The following is a 12,127-nucleotide window of genomic DNA, read 5'->3' on the forward strand; positions in this document are numbered from 1 at the left end:
GCAGAGAAACCCACTACGTATCCTCATAACATAAAAAATTGATCTCCTTGGTTCCATCACCAAGTATGTGGAGTAGAAAAAGCAGCAGAAAAAAAGGCAGACCAAATTATAGGACACACTCAACGGTGCCTGATGCCTCTGTAAGAAGTTTGTATTTGCAATTTGTACTTTAACAAACACTCTTCTGAAAGAGTTGACACTTACTCTGATGAAACTCTTCATTTATGCCCAAGACCATGATCTAAAGATCAGCAAAGTTTATGGTTCTCGTTCATCAGCAGAACAAGAAAGGAAGCACCAGCCAGACTGAAGGTTCAGGGAAGCAGAACAGTTGCTCCCTAGCCAGCCAGGCCTTCCTACTACTCAAATTTTTAATTAATGAAATGCATTAATTTAAAAGCATATTTCTACCTGCTCAAGGCTCTTACCTATTGGGTATATCAATGCTTGAAGTATACTTTCATTTTAGCGTGGGCTAAAATACATTCATTTTAGGTGTGTGTGCGCACTAACACGCCCACGGTGTATCACAATACCCCCTGGCCAAAACTGGAGGACAAGACATTTCGTATCTTCTGCAGCAACCCGGGTTGCAGAAACAAGTTCTGCCACTTCTTTCCGTAGGCATCTGTCATCTGCTGGGGGAACAAGGCCCCCCTCCCCACAAGCTACGTGGAATTTCTAGGTGAACAAAACAATGCTGAACCAGAAGGAAGGCTGTAAAAGGAAAGTATAACTTCCTTTCAGAACTTTGTTAGCACTCCAGAAAACACCTATACAAGCACTCACTGCAGCTTCAAAGTTAAAAGAACATATCCTGAACAAAGGAGCATTTACAAAATATTATGTTCGTGGTTTCCAGAATTAATAATTTTTCTAACATAAAGATTTTAATCTTGAATCAAAGATCTGGAAGTGAATTCATCTGCTGCTTCAAGTCCATTTGTAGGAAGAATATGCAGAACCTGTTATAATTCCACACATTAAAAAAATACGTATTCTTAAATGCTACCAAGCAAGTACAGAGCTTAGCATCTGACATGCTATTGTCGTTACACTGTTTGTATTGAAAGCTTCTCTGTGGTTATTTACGTCTAATTTTAAAATAACTGTTCAGTTCTGTATGTCCTGGACTAGGCAAGGTAGGAAAAAAAGAATATCAATGTAAAACACACAATTTCTCTTTCAGAAAAAAAATACATAATTCATGAAACATTCCTTCAATTTGACAAAGGAAATTTCAAACAGTTGCCAGTATCTAGGAGCAGAATAAAGAACAAACAAAATGTGTCCTCTCAGATCTTCAGCATATAATGCAGTAGGAACAACATCAATGACTAGAAAGATTTTGTTTTGTTGGAATGCCTTTGTCCTGTATACACATACAGATGAAACAGCCACTACAGATTCTAAGCACAGTGTTTTGGAACATACCTTTGTAATTCAATTGCCTGCCATAGCTCATCAACACCATCTCTTTAATTTTCTGTTGTATAAAGTGATTTCTTTAGGCTGAAAGGCCCATGAAGATCTCTCGCATAGGCTAAAAAAGTGTTTCCAGGCTTTGCTGAATTCAAGGATCATCTAAATCTTTTCTGGAAAACCACAAAATATACCATTTTTTTTCCGGCAGCGCTGCCACTGCTTTTTCTAGTAAAAATAACATGAAACTTAATCTAAATTTTGAACACACTTTTCTGAATTTGTTCCTACTCTTTTTTACTTGGGTACAAGAATGCTTTCGCATAGTTTTTGCATTTTTCTCTCTCTCCCTTGCCCTGCAATTATTTAGACAACCATCTTTCCAAGCATTACTGCCCACAAGTCCAGTGTCCTGCATCAAGGCAGCCAAGAAGAATATTTATACCTGTGTCAAACCATTTTGGTACTGTAGCTACAGGGGAAAAAAAAAGAAGCAGACCAGCGTCACTTAATTTAGTGAATGATATGTTTAGCTTCAAATTCTCTGAAGATAGATTTACATCTTTGTAACATTTCTGCTAATACCCAGATGATTTTCTGTGTTTCTCTTACCCTTTACAGAGGGTATTTAACTAAAGGTACGAGTATAGTTTGACAGTTTCAAACCTGATTTTTAACACTGAAAATGACTTGAGAGTATGTCTGCAGGTTTCCTTTGCAACTGTAGACTTCTGGGAATTATTCCTCAAATAATATATAATCCTTCTGAAAATAAATCTGTTCTTTTCACCAAAATAGGGGTATGTCTCTCATAAAAACATATCAAAATAATTCTCAGTTTATCACAGAACCAGTAACATAAAAAACCTGCACATCCATGATGTCAGTCCTCTTACTGTGTCCTCATTTAATTGCCTCCAAACTGGCTTGAGATTTCTCAGTGGCACAGGCAAGACTGAACGCAGCGAAGGATGAGCGCGATGGGTCCGAATTGCTTCTGCAACAGCAAAAGAAGATGGCTTAATGTGTGGCTAAGACCTGGAAGGGTTGGCTTAGTTTTCCTGCTGCTGTTTGGTAGACAAGGAAACTAGGAGAGGGGGCAACAACTTGCTTCTTTCCCACCCTTTCCTTGCCAGACTGTATTCCCACGCCCTTGACCAGCCATTCCTCCAGCTGCAGGCGAATTCCCGCTCAGGAGTCCGGGAGTCTTTGCTATAAACAAAGCAAGTAGCAGAAACGTAAGCACGCTTTTGCTGCTAGCCTCTGCCCATGCTCTCTTTTGCAGAGTCTGGAGCAGCCCCCGAGTTGCATGACTTTCACAATTCTCAATTCACAGTTCTCGCACATCAATAGGATTGGTGAGCACACTTAAGTACAAAATCTGACCGTGTACCGAGCGGGAGGTTTTCATCAGTCAGGATTCGCAGTTGTTGGTGCAGATTTCAAAGCCTCCCAGAGCTTTAAAAACAAAAATAAATAAGTAAATAAAAGACATATGCCTGAAGACCAGAAGGCTCATCCAAAGAGAGGAGGAACGAAAATAAGGTCAGTAATTTTCATCAGGAGAAGATATTCAGAGGGGCACAGTGCATTTTTCTCTGTTGATGAGAAGTGTAATCATCTCATGCTTTTTAACGTGAGTGACTGCTTTAAATATGTCAAAACCATTTACCCATTAACTTGTTGTAAAACTGGAAGTAGTCTCGGTGATTTAAAAGATTTGAATACTTTTCCCCTGCTCTCTCACCCTTAGACAAGAAGCTGAAGCATTCTAGGTACTAGAAGAAGGAAAGGTTGCTAATTTACTAAGACGTGAATGCTGAATGATAACAATCCAGGACGCCATGTCCAGTCTGTAGGAGGCTTTTGTTCTGATTTTTGGATTGCTTCCATGGCAGGAAGTTGCTTCAGTTGTTGCTTTAGAGTTTTCTCAGAATCACGATAGCAACGGAAAAAAAACCTTAGAGCAATTAAGGTTTCTGGTCTTATTAAAAATATTCATTGCTTTATTGTTTTGTGCAATGATCACAAAGTTACTATGAGATCATGCACATGTTTCCTACTAGGTTCATTTCAAAGTGCTGCATCAGTTTAATGGAAGAATATACAGATTGCTTGTTTCTCTCTCTGGGCTATGTTTTTCCTGTAGAACATAGTTTAAAGCAAAAAAAAAAAAAAGCTAAGCTTCATAACTTTTGTCAAGTGTTGAAAATAATTCTTTGCTTCCTCAAACCTGCCGTAAATCTTATTTACAAAAACAGAGTGTTAACATAAAAAAAAATGTTACCATTCCTATCAGGAAAAACAATGTTTTCCCCATGTCCAGCTTCAGGCAAATTCCAGGTTGTCTCGAAGTTAAACCCTGGAAAAACTGAGAATTTAAGGGGATGAAAGAGGGAGTATATTTGCTTTTAAGAGTGGAATTTCATTCATTCTATTTAATGGAAAAGGGAGTACGAGAACAATTCATAGAATCTGAACTTTGCTTTAAATTTACATTTCTATTTAAATATCAACAGCAAACCTTATTGTTATCTAAATCAAAACTAAATATTTTTGGTTTAAGTCAAATAGCATAGCAAGGTTGATCTACAGTTACGGTTGATCCAAGATCTTGTTTTTTCCACTTTCCAGAGAAAACTTAAAATAAAGACTCCCTAAACCCCATGGTTTTAATAGTTTTTAAAACTGATTCTTTCCCTTTCATTTTGAAATTTCAAAATCTCTCATTCATATATGGATTAGTGAAACACTGAGTTAATAAGTTAAAGACAATCCTATGCTAACTTATTACCAGCTGTATCTCTTTTTGTTAAAAAATACTGTTTTAAAACACACATTTATATCCTATTTTAGCCACACACATATATGAAATTCCTAGCCTACATCTTGACTTTTCCTACAGGGTTTGGTTGTTGAGTTTTAGTATTTTGCTATGCTGCAGCTGAGGATTTTCCTGAGAATTTGTCTTTACCACCTCCAGACATAGCTAGCAGTTCAGCAAGGAAGCCTTAAAGAGCCTTCAATGCTCCTGTACCTCAAATTCAACACAATTAAAATGCACTGATGATCTCCATCAGTTCTCTCAGCACTCAGGAGCTCTAAACCTCTGATTTCTAGAAGGAAATGCAAATTGACAAGGGATTTTTTAAAAAATTATTTAATGACAGAAAGATCTAGAACTGATGACAGGAAATCCTTGCAACACAGAGAAGATCATAACAAACAGATTAAAAAAAGATCATTTTGATATTAATAAGTTAAACCTGGAAAACAAATTCTTAGTTAAAGAAGCCATGCCTTTACAGTTTCATGTTTTGTTTTCTTCCTGTCCTCAACTGAATGTTTTCCTACAAAAAGTTCTTGTTATTTCTGATTTGGTTTAGAAATGTGACAAACCAGCTTGCTTTCAGCTGAGTTTTCATACAAGTGCGTGGGAGTCAACATATAGAAATCTCATGTTGAATACGTTATTTTTACATCTTCCTCTTCATCCTCTCTGCTCTGCCCACCCTCCCCCCCAGCCCATTTTAAAAAAGAATCGTGGTCGGAACTGAAGTTTTTTCTTCATGTTCGTAGATCAGGAATTGAACAAATTCAATTAATTTGATTCTGTTTGCAATCAAACAGAAGTTGATGTCAACTCATAGAATCTAATAATCAGCCAGCAAAACTTTCAATTTTGGGGAAATATTAGCAATGCTTAGTCAATCATCCCCATATCCTGTGTCTAAATTACATTTTGCTGCATGTTTTCAGATAGAATATTTTTCCTAATTTGGAATATACAAAACCATAGGAATTCAGAGTTCATTAAGAAGTATTAAAAGTAAACAAAAATAAGATAAAAATTTAAAGTAAACTACTAATTTACCAGACGTCTGCTGGAAATACAATACAGTGCAGAGGAAGCAGTCTAGGAGGTTCCTGGAGCGTGTGGAAGATCGATAACCTCCCGACACAGCTGGTGAGGGAGCCAGCTAGGGAAGGCACCCCACTGGACCTGTCGTTTGTGAACAGAGAAGGACTTGGGGGTGATGTGATGGTTGGAGGTCGTCTTGGACACAGAGACCATGAAATGATAGTGGGTTTGATTCCTGGAGAAGTAAGGAAGGGGGACATCAGAACTGCCACCTTGGACTTCTGGAGGGCAGTCTTTGGCCTGTTTAGGGGCCTTGTTGACAGAGTCCCATGGGAGGCAGTCCTGAAGGGTGAAGGAGTCCAGGAAGGTTGGACATTCTTCAAGAAGGAAATCTTCAAGGCGCAGGAGCAGGCCATCCCCATCTGCCAAAAGATGAGCCGGGGGGGGAGAAGACTGGCCTGGCTGAACAGAGGACTTTGGCTGGAACTCACGAAAAAAACGAGAGTTTATGACCTTTGGAAGAAGAGGCAGGCAACTCAGGAGGACTATAAGGATGTCGTGAGGTTATGCAGGGAGAAAATCAGAAGGGCCAAAGTCCAACTAGGACTTAATCTGTAAAAGACAATAAAAAATGTTTCTATAAATACATTAGGAACAAAGGAGGGCTAAGGAGAATCTCCATCCTTTATTGGATATGGGGGGAAACATAGTGACAAAGGACGAGGAAAAGGCTGAGGTACTTAATGCCTTCTTTGCCCCAGTCTTTAATGGTAAGACCAGTTGCTCTCCGGGTACCCAGCCCCTCAGCTGGAAGACGGGGACAGGGAGCAAAATGGAGCCTCCATAATCCAAGGGGAAATGGTTAGTGACCTGCTACACCACTCAGACACACACAAGTCTATGGAGCAGGATGGGATCCCCCCCAGGGTACTGAGGGAGGTGGCAGAAGTGCTCACCAAGCCACTTTGCATCATTTGTCAGCAGTCCTGGTCAACAGGGGAGGTCCCAGTTGATTGGAAATTAGCAAATGTGATGCCCATCTAGAAGAAGGGCTGGAAGGAGGGTCCGGGGAACTACAGGCCTGTCAGCCTGACCTCGGTACTGGGGAAGATTATGGAATGGTTCATCTTGAGTGTGCTCACACGGCATGTGCAGGACAGCCCGGTGATCAGGCCCAGTCAGCGTGGGTTCATGAAAGGCAGGTCCCGCTTGACCAACCTGATCTCCTTCTACGACCAGGTGACCCACTTAGTGGATGAGGGGAAGGCTCTGGATGTTGTCTACCTCGCCTTTAGTAAAGCCTTTGACGCTGTCTCTCACAGCATACCCCTTGAGAAGCTGGCGGCTCACGGCTTGGACAGGTATGCTCTTCGCTGGGTGAAAAACTGGCTGGATGGCCGAGCCCAGAGAGTTGTGGTGAATGGGGTTAAATCCAGCTGGCGGCTGGTCACAACTGGTGTTCCCCAGGGCTCAGTACTGGGACCAGTTCTGTTTAATATCTTTATCAATGATCGGGACGAGGGGATTGAGTAAGTTGGCAGATGCCACCAAGTTGGGCGGGAGTGTTGACCTGCTTGAGATCTGCCTGGGGGCAGAAAGGCTCTACAGAGGGATCTCGACACACTGTAAGCCAGTTTGTTTAGTAGTAAACGTCAACAGTGTTCTAGTCCCTGTACACCAGAATGGGCCAGGAGGTGATTTGTTCCAAAGTCTTCCCTAGCATTTCTGGCAGCAAAGTAGCACCTAAGAACAGAATGCTAGAGATAACCTCCTATGTTATCTCAGTTGCTAAGCTATTGTTTGAGTCAGCTAACAATTCAAAAGCCAGTAAAAATATTTATATTTTATTAATATAGGCCAAGCCCTAAGACAAAGGAAACACCTTAAAACAGAGGACATAAGGTACAAATAATTTGAAAGAGAAGCTACACATTACTGGTTAAGAAAGCCTGTCCACACAACTTAGACTGTTAATTCATTCATTGGCATGATGCAGAGGATTTTAACTTTGTTTTAAAAGAAGCAATGAAATTTTAATTCTCCAAAAATTATGCAGTAATTTCATTCATCAGGAATGATATTACAAGCTTTCTGTGTGCCTTATGTCAGAAGCAGTTTAACCCGTATTGCATGAGTTCAATGGGACGGGTTTCATATTGTAGTTTAAGGACCAAAAGATAAGAAAAAAACCCCTCAGAACTCTGGCTCCAGAGGCAGCAGAAAAAGAATAACAAAGTGGAAAAGAACAACAAAACAAAACTTCCAAAAATATTACAAACTTCAGGTTGTTCTCAAAGCATAAAAGAGCCTTTGTTAGTGCTTCATTTAGTATATAATGGCAGTAAAATGTATTAATTGGAAGATCTGCCACTAATCCCAAAAGGTAGAACCTGTTTGTGGCTGATAAACAGAAAGCAGTGTTTGTTGTCCAGAGATTTCAAAATGCAACCCTATGTATGCGCACTTAAGGGTGCGGATATTTAACTTCAGAGTCATTTACATGGATTAACCAAAATGACAAAGCAAACCGGTGACCTAGAAAAGGAACCAGCTTTCTCTAGCACTGTGTGGTGCCAACTCAGTTTGGCTAAACGTACAACATGCAACAAAAGGCACACTGCCCAACGGGCAGACGTCTAAACGTGTCCAAGGAAATATACAAAGCCACAAGATCGCAAAGAAATTTGAGGAACTGCCATTTCACTTCCAAGTGTCAAAATGGAGGGATTAGTAAACTCTAACAAAATAGTTTCGGCTTTGCCTTTGCACAGCATGGCAGAAAGGGGAGATTGTCCACTGTTATTTAACCAAAATATTCACTTCTTTTCCCTCCTCTCTCTCCCTCCTACATTTTTTATAAGAGCATCAATCACTTTCCACAGCCTTACTGATCTACACAACCTTATTACTTCCAGCAACTGCTGGTCTCCTTCAATGGAGGCCAGGCAGTGAGGAAGAAACGCCATTTGGTTGCTCAGAAGAAAAAATGAGTCAGACTTAATGTGAAGACCAAGGCACATCCTGCCCTGTTTTCCCTGTTGCAGACTCCTAATAAAATGTCTTGTCCTCCGCTCTCTCTTAGCTAGTTTCAAATTCTTTTGACCAGCTTCCTCTTACTGTTCATAGTTTCACAATAGGTAGGACAGAAAAGAGAATTCTAGGTATCTGCTGGAAATTTTGCTTCCACTTAAGTCAAATCATCTTCACTGCGATCAGGATTTTGTCCACAGTGTTAGCAGAAAAAAGATCAAGCAACATACAAAATACGTAAGATACCAATTTCAGCTGTTTTGCAATTCATACAAATCTTGCCAGCGGACCTTTGACAGGCTATTATATTTTTTCTTTATTAAATTAGCATTCTTCAGTTCAGTAAAACCAAAGACAAACTTGGATCTTCAAGAAAATATCTGCATAATAGATATAATAGATATTTCAGTAGATTTAATATTTTAAAGAATGAGCCCTGTACATACACATTTTTAGATTTGATATCATGCACACTAACAGAATAGAATATAGAATATTTTCCAATTTTCCTTTACATTAACCAAATATATACATGAAATTACAAGCAGTTGTGGCTTTGTTATATTACATCCATTCAACAGTCAGCTTACCTAAAGTTAGAAGTTTGAACTTCATATTTCTTCTGCAACCATGCTAAAGATAAGATATAAAGATATTTCAGAAAATTATACTTGAAGATTTGCACATGTCCAGGAGTAATATTATTATTATTATTTTAAAGATATTTTCATATATCTTCCAGAAAATGAGACAGAACAAATATTTGTATAGTGCAAGAAAAATGCTCAACTAGTGAAGGAGGTACATCGTAACACATGCCTGTTCACTATATTTCATACCGTGGTAAATAAACTCCACTATCTTTCTCACCAGGAGATGTACAGGACTGGGGTAGGATGCCTGTGAACTCCTGGAATGCAAACGCAGCACGGGTTGTGCTAGTCCGTGTGTTTTCACAAGGTACTGAGTTTTGCTTAGCAGGGTAAACAGGCAACCACGCTAGATTAGAAATACCAAACCTATTCCCATTTGCAGGACTAGAGGGACCAGGGAAAAGACAAGGGTTTGAATTCAGAACTTACCTGAAGAGAAGCAATTCCATCAGATCGCTTTTCTTGTGCTTCTAAGTCAGTTATGTAGTCCCTGCTTTTCAGAACAATTAACTCCAAAACCTGATGACGAGTTAACGTTATTCTAAAACAAACAGAAATCAAAGTAGTTGGTACCTAACTTAAAGATATTTACAGATAGACTAGAAACAAACTGGAAGCACAGTAAGAGCTGGAAATTCCTGGCCTTTATGTGGAAGGGAAAATTTCTAAGCTGATTTCTTTATAAACTACTGAAAAAAGGCTGATGGTGTTTGATTTGCAGTAAATGTGTTTAATCCTGCTGAGAAGTGAGATATTATCCAGAAGACCACTGGAAAGAAAGACAACATCTCTCATTCATTGTAAAACACACACCAGTATTTTCTGACTTCCACAGTTATTCAGTCCCTTGCAGTGGTCATCAAAGTCTGAAATACACTTATTGGCTTGCAAATGCTTGGCTTTTGGCTGCCTGAAAAGGAATGAGGAAAAAACCTCCCATTTGAAATATTTTAATTGAATATAATAGACAAACATCTCAAAGACTGGAAGACTTTCTTGCTGTGCACTATATTATCAATCAATCAATCTCATAACAGGCTTAGAGCCCCAGACTCTCCCCGCTTTGGTTCCTTACCTACATTTCAACCAATATATATTGATCTGTTCTTCTCCATACTGCCTCGGCAGCACTGGGAAGGCAAGCAGTAGGCACTCTCTTATCAAGTCTTTATAACACTGGCTAAACTAGGGAAGGAAGTTAGCAAAGATACTGTGTAGTAACCGTAGGAAGGTGAAAAATATACTCAATGCAGGTAATAGTTGGGAATTTGGCCTTGCTTTAACAAGTACAATAAAAATATGACTAAATTTGAGCAAGTTTCAAGGCAGACAGAAAAAGATACATTCTTGATATTGCAATGCCCTAATTCTACACATAAGACACAGTGTGACAGACTTTAAAAAGTTTGTAGGGATCCATAACATAGAAAGAAATAGTGCTTTAATCAATTTTGTTCCTTGAAACAGCAAAATTATTTTAAGAAAAGCACTTCTAAACATTTAAAAGCAGTATACCTTGTCTCCTTATGAGTTTATGAATTTTAGTAAAAGGTTGCTCTAATAAAAGATAGGGAAATATATAATGACAGTACATGTAGAGAAGACCAGTAAGTCTTCTTACTATGGCCAAGCCACCCAAAAAAAATAAAATAATAATAAAAAAAAATTCAGAAACCCCCATCCCCTCCCCCTAAACCCCAGAACTTACTTGTTTCCTTAATCTAATAATTTGCACATCAGCTTTGCAGAGATAACAGTGCTGATTCTGGATGGCACATTTATTTCTGTTGAAGACTGGAACAGGATTATTCATCTTTTTCTTAGCACATTTTGCACTGCTGGGCAATTGTAGCAGCAACAAGGTGAGCAAGTAAGGGGATGAAGAAACAGTAGACCAGTGACTTGTGTTAAAACAAGTTAAGAAGGCATCAGGTGTTTTAATGACAAACTCACTCAATGGAAAACAAACTGCGATCAAGTACAATACCCCTTTTAACAGTTTTGTATCATATGACTTAAAATGTTTCTTTTATTGGCGAGAGCTTCAGTACCATAAGGGAAGAGGAAAAACATCAGCTAGCACAGCTTATCGTCCTCTTGTGCAAGTCAGACCTGGGTTCATTATGCACCTTCCCCTCTCAATTGGCAAGAGTGTGTTTTCAATATTATGAAGGGAGAAAACATTTTGTTCCAATTTTTTTTATACTTACTGACTGAAAGCTAAATATTACTCTCTGCCCTTCCTCAGATTTTAAGTAGCATGTGACACATCAGAGAATTGTGTGAATTAAAAATCTAATGAACAGTATTAGGAACTAATTAAACCCCCATTACAATCTTCTTTCTTTCACCTCTTTGAAGCCTCCTCCCTCGAATCAAATCCAAATGTGACAAGGTCAGCATGCCTTTCTCAGAGCAGAAAATAAATCTGCAGTCTAAAAAGAATCTCGAGCTCCATCTTCTTCCCTAACTCAGTAGAAGGACATCCTAAGACAATCATTTACAATTAAATGTTCTCTAATATCCAGAAGTATATGAATTGCCTTCCTCAGAGCTGGGTGTTACAATTCTTAAAAGTTGTTAGCTGGTGCAGAGAAGGCGGAGAAAAAAAAAGCCACATTACGATTAAATCATTATTGCAGAAGGCCAAGAAAAAAGTCACACATGAAAGCTGTCCAACTCTTGGTTCCTAACATGCCCCCAGTCTTCACAGAGGTGTTCCCTCCCTGCCAGCTCATCTCACCTTCCTCCCCACTGTTTTCCTGGCTCTTTTGCCAGAGTCACCTGAGGAACCTTCTTCCAGAAGTTGCAGTGTGACCACCGCTTTCTGTGAAGCTCCTGTATTAGTTTGTTGGTCTGTTCTTGTGCTGAAGAACTCAAGGACTAGGTTGGTTATTGCCAGAGCCCCCAGAATTTCAGTGCCAACCCCGTCCCAGCTAGTTAGTTGCAGAGGTGTTCAGGACTAGTGCTAGAAGCTGCTACGAACAAGTCGATTCCTTTGCACTGGTTGGGCTGTCATTCCCCTCCCACCTCTAAAAATTAACCAGCTACCCATCTGCCTAAAAGAACCCCAACAAACCAAAAGAATACTACAATCCGCCCCCCCCGCCCCCGGACCATCATTCAGAAAAAAATGATCTCTCTATGCCAGGTTTAAACT

At 39.4% G+C, this 12,127-nt stretch overlaps 1 long non-coding RNA gene across 1 annotated transcript; it reads right to left on the minus strand.

Moving 5' to 3' along the window:
* Nucleotides 1-4,633: 4,633 nt before the first annotated feature.
* LOC142042422 (uncharacterized) lies at nucleotides 4,634-10,857 on the minus strand. The gene is made up of 4 exons (XR_012653764.1): nucleotides 10,676-10,857; nucleotides 9,397-9,508; nucleotides 8,905-8,947; nucleotides 4,634-5,896 (listed from the first exon to the last, which is right to left on the minus strand). It is a non-coding gene; the product is annotated as an uncharacterized LOC142042422 (long non-coding RNA).
* Between the last annotated feature and the right edge of the window lie 1,270 nt (nucleotides 10,858-12,127).

The sequence above is a fragment of the Buteo buteo genome, chromosome 20 (genome assembly GCF_964188355.1).
Source record: "Buteo buteo chromosome 20, bButBut1.hap1.1, whole genome shotgun sequence".
Lineage (NCBI taxonomy): Eukaryota > Metazoa > Chordata > Aves > Accipitriformes > Accipitridae > Buteo > Buteo buteo.